The sequence below is a fragment of the Lolium rigidum genome, chromosome 5 (assembly GCF_022539505.1).
Source record: "Lolium rigidum isolate FL_2022 chromosome 5, APGP_CSIRO_Lrig_0.1, whole genome shotgun sequence".
Taxonomy (NCBI): Eukaryota; Viridiplantae; Streptophyta; class Magnoliopsida; order Poales; family Poaceae; genus Lolium; species Lolium rigidum.
The window spans coordinates 82,289,930-82,300,729 of record NC_061512.1 but is presented as its reverse complement, the minus strand read 5'-3'; the positions used below and the strand labels follow the sequence as shown (position 1 = coordinate 82,300,729).

The following is a 10,800-nucleotide window of genomic DNA, read 5'->3' as shown; positions in this document are numbered from 1 at the left end:
CATTTCTCCTATATAAATGTTGAAAGACTACCCAGCCATCTAGAGGGTCTGAGAGGGGCAAAACCATCCTGGTCGTTCGTTTGGTGCGGTACAGTAAATTGCTCCTCCCACTTTTCACTAGAACCGTCCGATGTTGTAACTTTTTCTGCACTTTCTTCTCTGTGAAACGAGCAAATGACTTATGGGACCGGTTGTGTGGGGAGCCCACCAGTCAGAGGCAGCCACGCCTGCTCGTCAAAGTCACCTTCCTTCTCCTATGCGCGTGGGGCAGTAAAACCTAGATCGCGGGGCGCCCAATCCGCGCGTCTCCTCTCCTCCCCAATCCCTGGTTCTCCTCTTCCCCCTATGGCTCTCGAGCGGCGGCGCTGGGCCGGAGGTGGAGGAGGGCAGCCACGAGGTTCCAGGGTGCCGCTACCTCCCCCGTTCGGCGCCCCGAGGTCTGCAAATCGAAGCGGCGGCGGGAGGAGCTCCTGCGCGGCCAATGGATCTCGTTCTCTCCTCTCCCCGCTGCCGCCATCGCCTCTACAACTCGCCCACCAGCGCTGCTACAACGCCCCAGCCAGCGCCATGGAGGGCATCTCCTCAAAGTTCGGTCCCCATCACCAGCGCCCTGGAAGGCGACCTCCACCGCAGCTTTCCGCCGCCGGTGATGCGGTCACGGATTTGCGGGTGCATGGCGACCGGCGTTCGCACAGGCACCAGCCCTGCCGGTTAGTCCGTCTCACCCGGCGCTCGCATAGGCATCACCCCCCCCCCCCCCGGCATGTTCGTCTTCATTTTTCGGACGAGTTTCTTCTCGTTACTCATGCCAGGGGGGCGGCTGCTTGAAACTGCATGCTGGATGCACGCAAGCAATCAACAACTCCCTTTCTCCTATCTTTACTTCTAGAATTTTAGATGGATTTTCTCGATTTGACATGTTATTTTGTGTTTTTTCCTCCTCTTTGATTATACCAGGATGTGAATCCTTCTCGCTAAGGTGAGGTGCCATCACTGACTACGGGTTTCCATGCTGAAAAGTGCTGACGAGCAAGGGATAAGGAGCTTCTAGATGCCTGGGGAGGATGGAACCCTATCTCTTCATGATTGAGAGTAAGAAGGTAATTAATTCTATTACATTAACCTTTCCTCGACATATATCACAGTATGAGGCCTTTGCAATGTTTTTACTACTTGCCAGACTGCATGGAGAAATTTGGAGTTGGAACAAGAACATGACTGCAGAAGAAAGCAAGGGAGAAATGGCTTGTGGATGCATGAGGGGCTGTGGGGTTGGGGAACTCGATGAAGCCACATCTCTCCAAGTTTGACATAGATAGGTAATTGGTTATGTTACACTAATCCACCATAGAAAGAATATTTAAAGTATCAACCCTTACACTTTTTGTACTGCTTGTTAGGCCGAGTGGGAGGAAGAAAAAAACCAGATATGTGCTACAACTAAACTGCGACTTCGCAAAATAAGCATAGGTATATCCTACTTCACTTCCCATCATTTTTGCCATTTCATATCTACGTTTCCTGCACAACACTATATGCTTGGCTGTCAACATTCATCTGTTGAAGTTGGACAGTATGATTCGATTGGTTCCTTAATGAACATTAACATCTTAACGGACAAATAGTTGGACCTGCTTAACACGTATGCAGATTAGATCCTATCATTGATTGCACACCTATCAAAAGGATGGCTTTGTACTTATGTACAGCTGGATTTTGCGTGCTCTTGGAAATGATCATCTTAAGATGAGACTATGTTAATGTTTAGTTCTTTCTTGCACAATTGTGGCTGGTGATCTTTGAGGCCTTGGTAATGATGATATGTGTTCCTTGCAGGAATTTTGTTACGTCAGTCCTCGTTACATTGCGACTTAGATATCCTAATCAAAAGGTCTCCAGAATCCTGTTAGAGAACCCCGTCACTGCTACAGTGCTACACCTTTACTGACAGACCGAATGTTCTAAATTCCTTGCTATAACTGTTGCAGTTCTAATTGTATTTTGTTCAAACATCCTAAGAGCAGAAACTTCATCATTGTACAATGCTCCCTACTTTTTATAGTCCATAATTGCTTCTAATTTGTTGTCTTAATTCATTTTTTCAAGAACATGTTCTGAGTAAATATAGGAAAGTTATATAGCTACGGATAGATATATTGCATTCAGAACGTTGTTCTGAGTAAGTTTTACTAGGTTCAATCTCCACCACATATCTTGGATTACTGAATCTTGCCAGAAGACAACAGTTTTTTTTTGAAAAATGTACATGCTTTTGTCGTAGTTTACAATGAAGCTAATGCCCTCACAATCTTCAGTGTTTTCAGTTTACTTTTTTTTAAAGTCCTCTTTAGCTTACACTTCAGCGTCTCCTTTAGAATCAGGACTTGTGTTTTCTTTAATGTCATGGAAACTGAACCGTATGGATGACTGTATGTCTGCAAATTAGGTGGCCACCAAATATTCGCTTGTCTTTAAATATACTTTCATAAACCATTTTTCATGTAAATCACATGAGCGTGTATCGTCTTTGGATAATGTACAAATGACTGTAATGTGATCTGCTGACAAAATGAACAAAGTGACCATCACTAACTTTGTTTTGATTGTAGATGGTAATATTCCAGATGTCCTCACTGCTGAGAGCTTTTGCTTGCCGGGATAGAGCAATCATGGTATGTAACTGAACAAAGAGCCGGGATAGAGCACACAAGGTGATTATCGAGACAGACAACATCAAGATGCAAAGAAGATATAAAGAGGAGCCTGCATAAATTCTTGCTACCTGACAGCTGATGGTGAGCACAGAGTTGCAAACTTGTCTCCCTTCCCTGCAAACTTCAGTGCCATTCAATTAACCAAATCAGTGTGTTGCTGTTTTTTTCCTATTTTTTCTTCTTTCTTGATCGTGCTCATACTGTTGTGGATTGCTTACCGAACTGTGTATTAGTATTAATTAGTAATGCACAGTTCTGGATACACTTCATTAAGTAGGAATAATGACATTTCACAAACATGGTCTAAGCTCCAGGTGAGCTCCATGCAAGATTAAAGTTACTGCCCCCAAACTGATTTTATGCCTCTTGAAACATCTTACATGATTATATTATTAAAAAAGTATGTTGGTTCAGTGACGTTGACATGGTGTCCCAAGTATCACTCAGTCAATGTAACTCTGTTAAACTTGGTCCTTGTGACAACAGATGCTTCAACTCGTACTTCACTGCTCCCAAACATGAATGTTGCTTATATTGCTCAGCTTTCTAATTGTTGGTTGGTTATTTGGCATGATAGTTGATGGCTTGATGCCCTATCAGCAGCATGAAAGGTAACTCGAGACAGTTCCTTATAGTTATCATGTTCGTCTTAATATTTGTTTTTCGTTTATATGTTTCAGTTTTCGCATGGATTAATCAGTTGAGAAACACGAAAAGGACACAGCTAAATGCTATATGAGGCAGGTGGCTTATCCCTGTTAGTTTTCCGTTTTGCTATTTAAAACCAATAATACATATTAGTTAACTTAAGGGTAAGCTGATTGATGAATGCACTTCATGAAAATGGCATTATTGTTGTTGAGAGTGGGCAAGCTGTGCATGCAACAATGACAGGGAAATGAGTGTGTGTTTCTCCTAAGGGAACTACCGAATCTATAGTTTATGGGTTCCCAGATCCCTCATTAGTCCTTGTGTAGGTTGTATTTAGTTAAATAATTGCAAAATAAATAGGCGCCTAAAGTCTTGCCTTTATCACTATGCAATGAATTAATATTATGACCGGCTCATGGCGCCTGCGATTCTTTTTCCAAATCGTTGTCCTCAATTTTCCATTGGATTGGAACCCTAAATTACTTACCCATCGCGTTTGTTCTTTGCTTCTTTGCAATGAACATGGTATATTTTTTTAGTAAAAGAATAACATTGCTTCATATGTACACTTCTCCTACAGCTTCTCATTTTTGTTTGTGCAGATCTTGCTTCTCTAGGCCTACAAGGTGTTCGATAAAATTCCAAGGATGTTTGGGGAGGATTGATCTCTGTAAGCTATGCGATTTAGTTCTTGAAAAATATTAGTTCCAGTCAATCATGTCAAGAATCCTATATATTTTAGATTTATTTGTGCAATTTCATTTGTGCTACTTTTAATACAATCTGTAATGGTATCAACCTCGCTGCCTATTGTACGAATCCCTTCTGGCCAGATCCTCTCCTCTCACCCAGTTCTTACATAGCATTATTTATAGAGTAGTTTGATTCACTGTTATTTCTCACTTTTCAGCTGCACTGCAGGGAACGGTGGTGCAGTTGGTGTGAGTCAAGGAAGGGCAGGGGTGAGAGCGTCCCAGTGACCGCCACCCAGCGACGCCGGTGGCGAGCACCTCGAGCCAGGTATGGTTCCTGTTCGTTCTTGACTTCTACATTTACTTCGCTTCCACCAGATGGCTAGCAAACAGATTGGAGTCAGCTCTCGCTCATCTGTTCTAGATCCAGTATGTTATTCAGCTCATTAAAATTGTTGGTGTTGATGATAATTTGGTGCTCTTTTTGCAGCTTTGACATGGATTGGAGCAAAGAGAAGAGTCACAGGAAGGTGCTTTGGAGGAAGAGCTCAACAAAATAATTTCTTACTCCAGGGAGCATTTCTTACTAAATCTCAAAATCCTCTCAATTCTTGTTGTTCTCAGTTCATAACCCGTCAGACAAATATGCATGCCCAGACACGCACTATCTTCAGTTTAGTACCTTCACGAGTAGAGGACAGATTAGGGTAGCGACTTTTAGGTTGCAGTTTGGTGGCCTGATAGGGTAGATGGCTTGATGTTCTTTTAAGTTCTTGCAGTTAATCATTAACAGTGTGGTTCTACAGTTTGATCCGAGATGGATGCCTTTGTTCTGCAGTTTGGTGGCCTGATAGGGTACATGGCCACAAGGACAACTGAATCAATTTCTTACTTAAAGTCTGTGAGATTAACTCGTGCATGTGTTTCTGAACAGGGGATGTAATTAAGCTCCTATTCCTGATAGCCTACAACCGATTTGATTGGCTTGTGTATGTTGCTTACAGGCTTGACTGAATATAATTTACAGTAAAGAGCTTATTTGGTTGAACCATATTTTACTTTGGGAGAAGAGAGAAGGCATTTGTGTATTTTCTTGCCAGCAGTAGCTAACTGTACTATAGTAGATCATATGCAGAGCTGGAAGGTGCAGTTGTTCCAAATCTGGTATTGTGCTAATACTTCTATCCAAGCTGCCATGAGAAAATGATCCTCATTAGTTCGAGAGGATTTTGAGATTTAGTATTGCTTGTACGAGTGATTCCTTTCTCAGTGTCACTTTCAATATGTTTCCTTTCTTTTCATCCCTGTAGCGTAGAATTGCAAGTGACATACTCGCTGTAGTTGTAATTGCATTTTTGTAAGGGATGTCGGCATGTTAACATACTTCGCTGGAGTGCGTTAATTTGACCTTTTGGGACATCTCTATAATTTTTTACTTTGACCGTTTTCGTTGCTTATGCTGCAGGACATCATGGTGGTGGTGGACCTCGTGGTGATCAGAGGAGTGCAGGAGGAGATGTGTGTATGTGCTCATGCGATATGAACCCTTATTTCTAAATCTTGTGCTTCTCGCATATTTGTTGTGGTTTTTTGGTGTTGCATGAATTGTAGGCCTGCGCAGGAACGTGATCTTTATTTTAAGCTGTACTGTTGTTTTCTCCCATTGCAGTTAAATGGTTAGCAAGACCGTTCGGTCTGAATAAACCTCAAAAAGCGGCAAAGGATGATTCAGGTATAAAGAGCAGCATAGATAATGTTTGTATGCTTCTTTTGAGCTTTCCTTTTCAATATGCATGTATTATGAGCTATGAGCAACCTAGCTAATTTAGTTATCACTGGCCCTTTTAATTGGATTACATCTACTTTCTCCGTTTCAAAAATAGGGGTCACTATTGAGGAAGAAATTAGATGGTGGAGCTCACACTCAGATGTATGACCTGAAGGGAGGATGAAGGATATGTTGATGTGCTTCGATGGTGGAGGAGGGTGTCACGGCCATGGTTCTTCCTTTCTGCCACTGGTGGCACCGGATGGCATCGACGGCATGCAGGTAAACCTTGACCAGCAGTAACGAGGTAGCCTGCATGTCATTTCTCATGTTCTTTGCCCATTTGTGTCAGATTTCAGTTCCTTTTATTTTCCAGATCATTCTGAGTTGTAGTGTAATATGATGATGGTTGTTTGTGTCTATAGCAAGGATGACAGATTAAGCTTGAAATTAATCCGTGAGACTATTGTTTGTGTTTCCTGTTTCTTTCTTTAGGTAGCATCCTGGAACTGTAATGTGGTGTGCAATGTCTCAAACATTTGTTATGTAAAAGAAATGTTGGCATTTTGAGCTTGAAGAATGCACTGTTATTTTGCCTCCACATTCTCCTGGATTTGTGTCAGAATTGTACTACTATTTTCCAGTTGCTCCTTATTTTGGTAGGAACTGGAGTTTTCGGATGCCAAGTGTATGCATGTGTTACACATGGAGTTCTTAATTGTTGAATTTGTTGGTCCTTTTTCACTGCTTTAGCTCTTTGTTCCATTGCAGGAGCTATCAACTCACTTTTCATGTATTTTGGTTACTGGAAAATTTATTGAGACTCAAGAATCAAGACAAAGGCAACAAAATTCCGAAGGTGGTAATTTTTTGTTCCCATATGTTGGAATGAGTGAATACTAATTGCTGCAAATCTGTACTAGCCATCCGATACTTTGCAGATTGCCTATATTAAAGCATGGTTAGTGCGCAGTTCTGAGTTTCTGGTCCTCATCTGCTTTCCATTCTTGAGTGCTTTAGCCATCATTGTTTGAAACATCTTAAAGCCTAATGTTACAATGATATGATAGCCCAGAGGGAGTACTTAGCGGGAGCGAACTAGGTGGAGGCGTGAATTGAGGGAAGGATGGCGGCGCGGGAGCGAGCGTGGGTCACGGCGCAGCTGAGCGGTCACCAGCGTCTCTTTGCTGGCTATAGGGGAGGCGAAGATATTTGGACAAGCAGGCAAGGGAGGAGGACTAGGGAAGGCGCAGGAGCAGCGAGGCCATGGGGAAAGGGAAAGAGGCCAGTGGGAGGCTTTCTAAGCCATGACTTAAACCATGTCCATCTCCTCCTGACGGCTCTGCACCGACATGGCAGGTCCGCCGCAGCTCCGACAACTCTCCTCAGAGATGACGCCGCTTCCTCGTAGCGCTGATGGCGACAACGACGGCCATCTTCGGTCGACCCGGTTGCCTAGCGGCCACCGGCATAGGTATGAGCCTAGGAAACATCTCCTCCCCTAAGACTCACCCTTCCTTTGCTTCAGATCTGTCTGTCACGATGGCTTTTCTGGCTCGTTTTCCTCCGGGAGGTACCTCATGGCCATAACTTGGGAACCAAAGAGAACACACATAACTTTTCTCCTCTGCCTCAGATCCGTCTGTCACGATGGGCTTTCTAAATCTAGGGAACCAAATAGACCCTGAGACAATCTACAAATCTTGGCGCATAACTTTTCTCCTAGCTAATAAATACATATGCATCTTTTTCAGCATTGGGTTGCACACGCAATTCATCCATAATAGATGCTCCAAGCAGCACAATGCATTACATTATTTCAAGTCAGGGACTTCTAAAAGTCAGAAACGCTTCTGATATTACGAAGATGGTAAAAAGTTCAATAATAATCGGTTGAGGCCATCAAGGTATAATATATTTTCCCCATTATATCTTGTTTGTTTTATCCGAAAAACATTATATATGCGCATACTGAAGTTATCTTCCTGAATGTAGAGCTGTAAACCATGCACCAAATGTTTCAAGCCTGGCTTGGTCTTCTGGAGAAGGGTTCGCTAGAAGTTCATTGGAGCATGGGTTTCCCTGCAATAGACATACCTGTAGTAGCATCCAAGATTCCAAAGCCCCATCTTTATGGGAAACCTGCAAAAGATGATGGTTTGCTTTTCTTTGTGTACACTACTATATTTTGAAGTCATTCAGTTATCCTAAGCTTGTATCCTTCATATGGGCTCGTGATTCACATCATAGCATGCCACATGTAAGTTGTTTGTTTTTAATTATTTTGGTTGATTTTAAGGGTTAGGTAATCTTTGACCTTCATTTTCATCCAACTAGAGCCCATGTCGTTACTCAGATTTGCATTGTGCAATAGAAGTCACTATTTCCTAAATGTGAGTTGGGTTATCACGTCTGTAGTGCTCAACATGTGTTTTGAATGTAAAATGACCACTTATGATGTAGAATTGAAAATATGGGTTCTACTGTTTAGTTCTTATTTTTGCACTAGGCACTCAGCAATGTCTAACTTATTTCCCCGTAATTGTTGTATGAGTTATTCTACTGTTGTTCTATGCTTGGTAAGCACGGTAAATCTAATTCCAAATTTTACATGTCGTCTTCTCATAGAGATCTAGAACTCTTTTAGCTACGATATATGTTACTTTAAAATGGTAATATGACCGCACATTTTTTTATTTTGGCTCAGGTATAGTGCTCCAGATCTCATTTTCCTTCCTTTTCTGCTGCCCACCTTGAAAATTATGTAGATAGACTTGCTGACAATAGGAATTATGTGATATTGATCTTGAGAAGTAGTTGCGGTAGATGAAAGGCTAAATTATGAGCTTTTAGGTTTATCTTCTTTCCTATTATGAACTGACAAGATGAAGACGTGTACTGAAGCATAAAATAGCCAGGGGACAACACTTAGGATAAGGTTATGAAGGGGGAGGAAAGCTGCAAGATTCAGACTCGAATCTGTAACAAGTAACTCCAATGTTTATGTTTCTGCTATTGCATGGTTTCCGTTCATATTTGGTTATTTCTCTATAAGATTTTTTAGGTAATTTTGTTAGTCTCATATACTCCTTGTAAAAACATAAAGTTGTCATTTGCACTTTAGCAGTCATATGACCGATATCTTGGACGACAACAACCTGCACTGCCTCTTACGTCTCAAGAAAAGGAGACAAATGCAAGGAATTTCCATAGTTGGTTATTTACTTGTCACAAGTTGAATAAATGCATGATGGAGTATTCAAGTGGACATTTAATTTAGGTTTACGAGAAGTGAAATTACATTTTTCTGATGCTGACATCATGAAGTTACCTACCTTAATCTGCAAAGTGTAAATTTTGTTTTCTAACGGCATTGATGACTTTCTAGCAGTTTGCGTTATTGTTATTTCTGAAATACATTTCTTTAAGATCTACTATTTCTCTAAATGTATTGTCTAAAATGGTTAATCGTTTTGTCATCTATCAAGTGCTAGGTAAATCTTGGGGCTGGCAGCGGATGGCGTGGATGGTTGTTCCTGATGACGTGAATATCCATACCGAGTACTTGGTTAGCGGATTAGATGGGACGGAGAGAATGGAGGAAGGTGTAGCAGGTCAAGACGGAGGGGTAGCGAGATATGTTAAAAGGAATAGACTGGGTTGTTGACACAATCGAATGGGGAGATAGGCGGTATCAGCCGAGAATAGTGGTGAGTGTAGCAGATCAAGATGGAGGGGTAGTGAGGGTTGTTAACACAACCGAATGGGGAGATAGGCGGTATCAGCTGAGAATAGTGGTGAAAATTGTTTACGCAGGGCGAACATGTGTAAGTCTATGGTTCGCTTTGTATCGGTTATGGCACACAAAATCTCAAACCAAACTATTTTTGTCTTGCTACTCACAATAAATAGAAGCATTATTCTTGGAATTAGTAATTATGTTATTATGCTTCTTTCATGATGCTACTTGTTTTGGTACAGTAGCCATAATTTGGTGGGGAGCTTATACAAAAGCAAAAAAACTGAAGAAAAATAGTGTGAAATCATACTAAATTGTTATATCTTATGCAGCACTACGATGGAATGGAGTATCTGCAAGATACTAAAACAATTAAATTCCAGGTTAATTCCTAATACTAGATTAAACCAAAACTTATGATTCAAATTCTAACATAATTTTTTCATTTGCGCGATAGCGCAACGGGTCATCTAGTTTCTTTAAACCATCCCCTATTAAACCATTGATCCTTTCCACCTGGCCATTGGTCTGTGGGTGAGAGACTGATGCGAATTTCAATTTGATTCCCCCATCGTCACAAAATTTCCTGAATTCCTCGGAATCAAAATTGGAACCGTTGTCTGTGACGATGCTATGGGGCATACCAAATCGACATGTTATTCCTTTGAAGAATTGAACCGCTGTTTCAGCCTTTTGATTTCGCACCGGTATCGCCTCGATCCACTTAGTGAATTTGTCGATCGCAACCGAGTAAGTACGTGTGTCCTCCGGGTGATGATCTTGGCAGTGGTCCAACTTGATCGAGTCCCCACTGAGCGAACGGCCATGCCAAAGGTATCGTCATTAAATCCGTTGCGGGAGCGTGGGGTTTCGACGAGAAACGTTGGCACGCATCGCACTTCATGACTAGATCCCCGGCATCCGATGCTGCCGTTGGCCGATAAAATCCTGCCCTAAAGGCTTTCGCCACAAGGGCTCTGCTTCTGCATGATGCCCGCGAGGTTCCTTCATGTATTTCGCGCAACAGTGCTTTTCCATCGTCAATGGCGATGCACCTTTGGAAGATCCCTGAGATGCTGCGCTTGTAAAGCTCACCATTTATTACTGTGAAGGCCTTTGATCGTCTAACGACTCACTTAGCTTCCACAGAGTCTTCTGGCAGCTCTTGTTTCGACAGTACGCTAAAAATGGTTTGGTCCATAGAGGCTCGAGGAGGAGGACTTGCTCGGAAGAAAG

At 42.1% G+C, this 10,800-nt stretch overlaps 1 long non-coding RNA gene across 2 annotated transcripts; it reads left to right on the top strand.

The window, feature by feature from the left end:
• Positions 1 to 558: 558 nt before the first annotated feature.
• On the top strand, positions 559 to 7,154 carry LOC124653300. 2 transcript variants are annotated; one of them, XR_006987861.1, is made up of 11 exons: positions 559 to 710; positions 958 to 1,100; positions 1,181 to 1,319; positions 1,401 to 1,470; positions 2,610 to 2,795; positions 3,292 to 3,325; positions 3,968 to 4,035; positions 4,287 to 4,456; positions 4,548 to 5,579; positions 5,727 to 5,789; positions 5,941 to 7,154. It is a non-coding gene; the product is annotated as an uncharacterized LOC124653300 (long non-coding RNA). The 2 variants fall into 2 exon arrangements; XR_006987860.1 differs by lacking the exon at positions 3,292 to 3,325.
• The last annotated feature ends 3,646 nt before the right edge of the window (positions 7,155 to 10,800 follow it).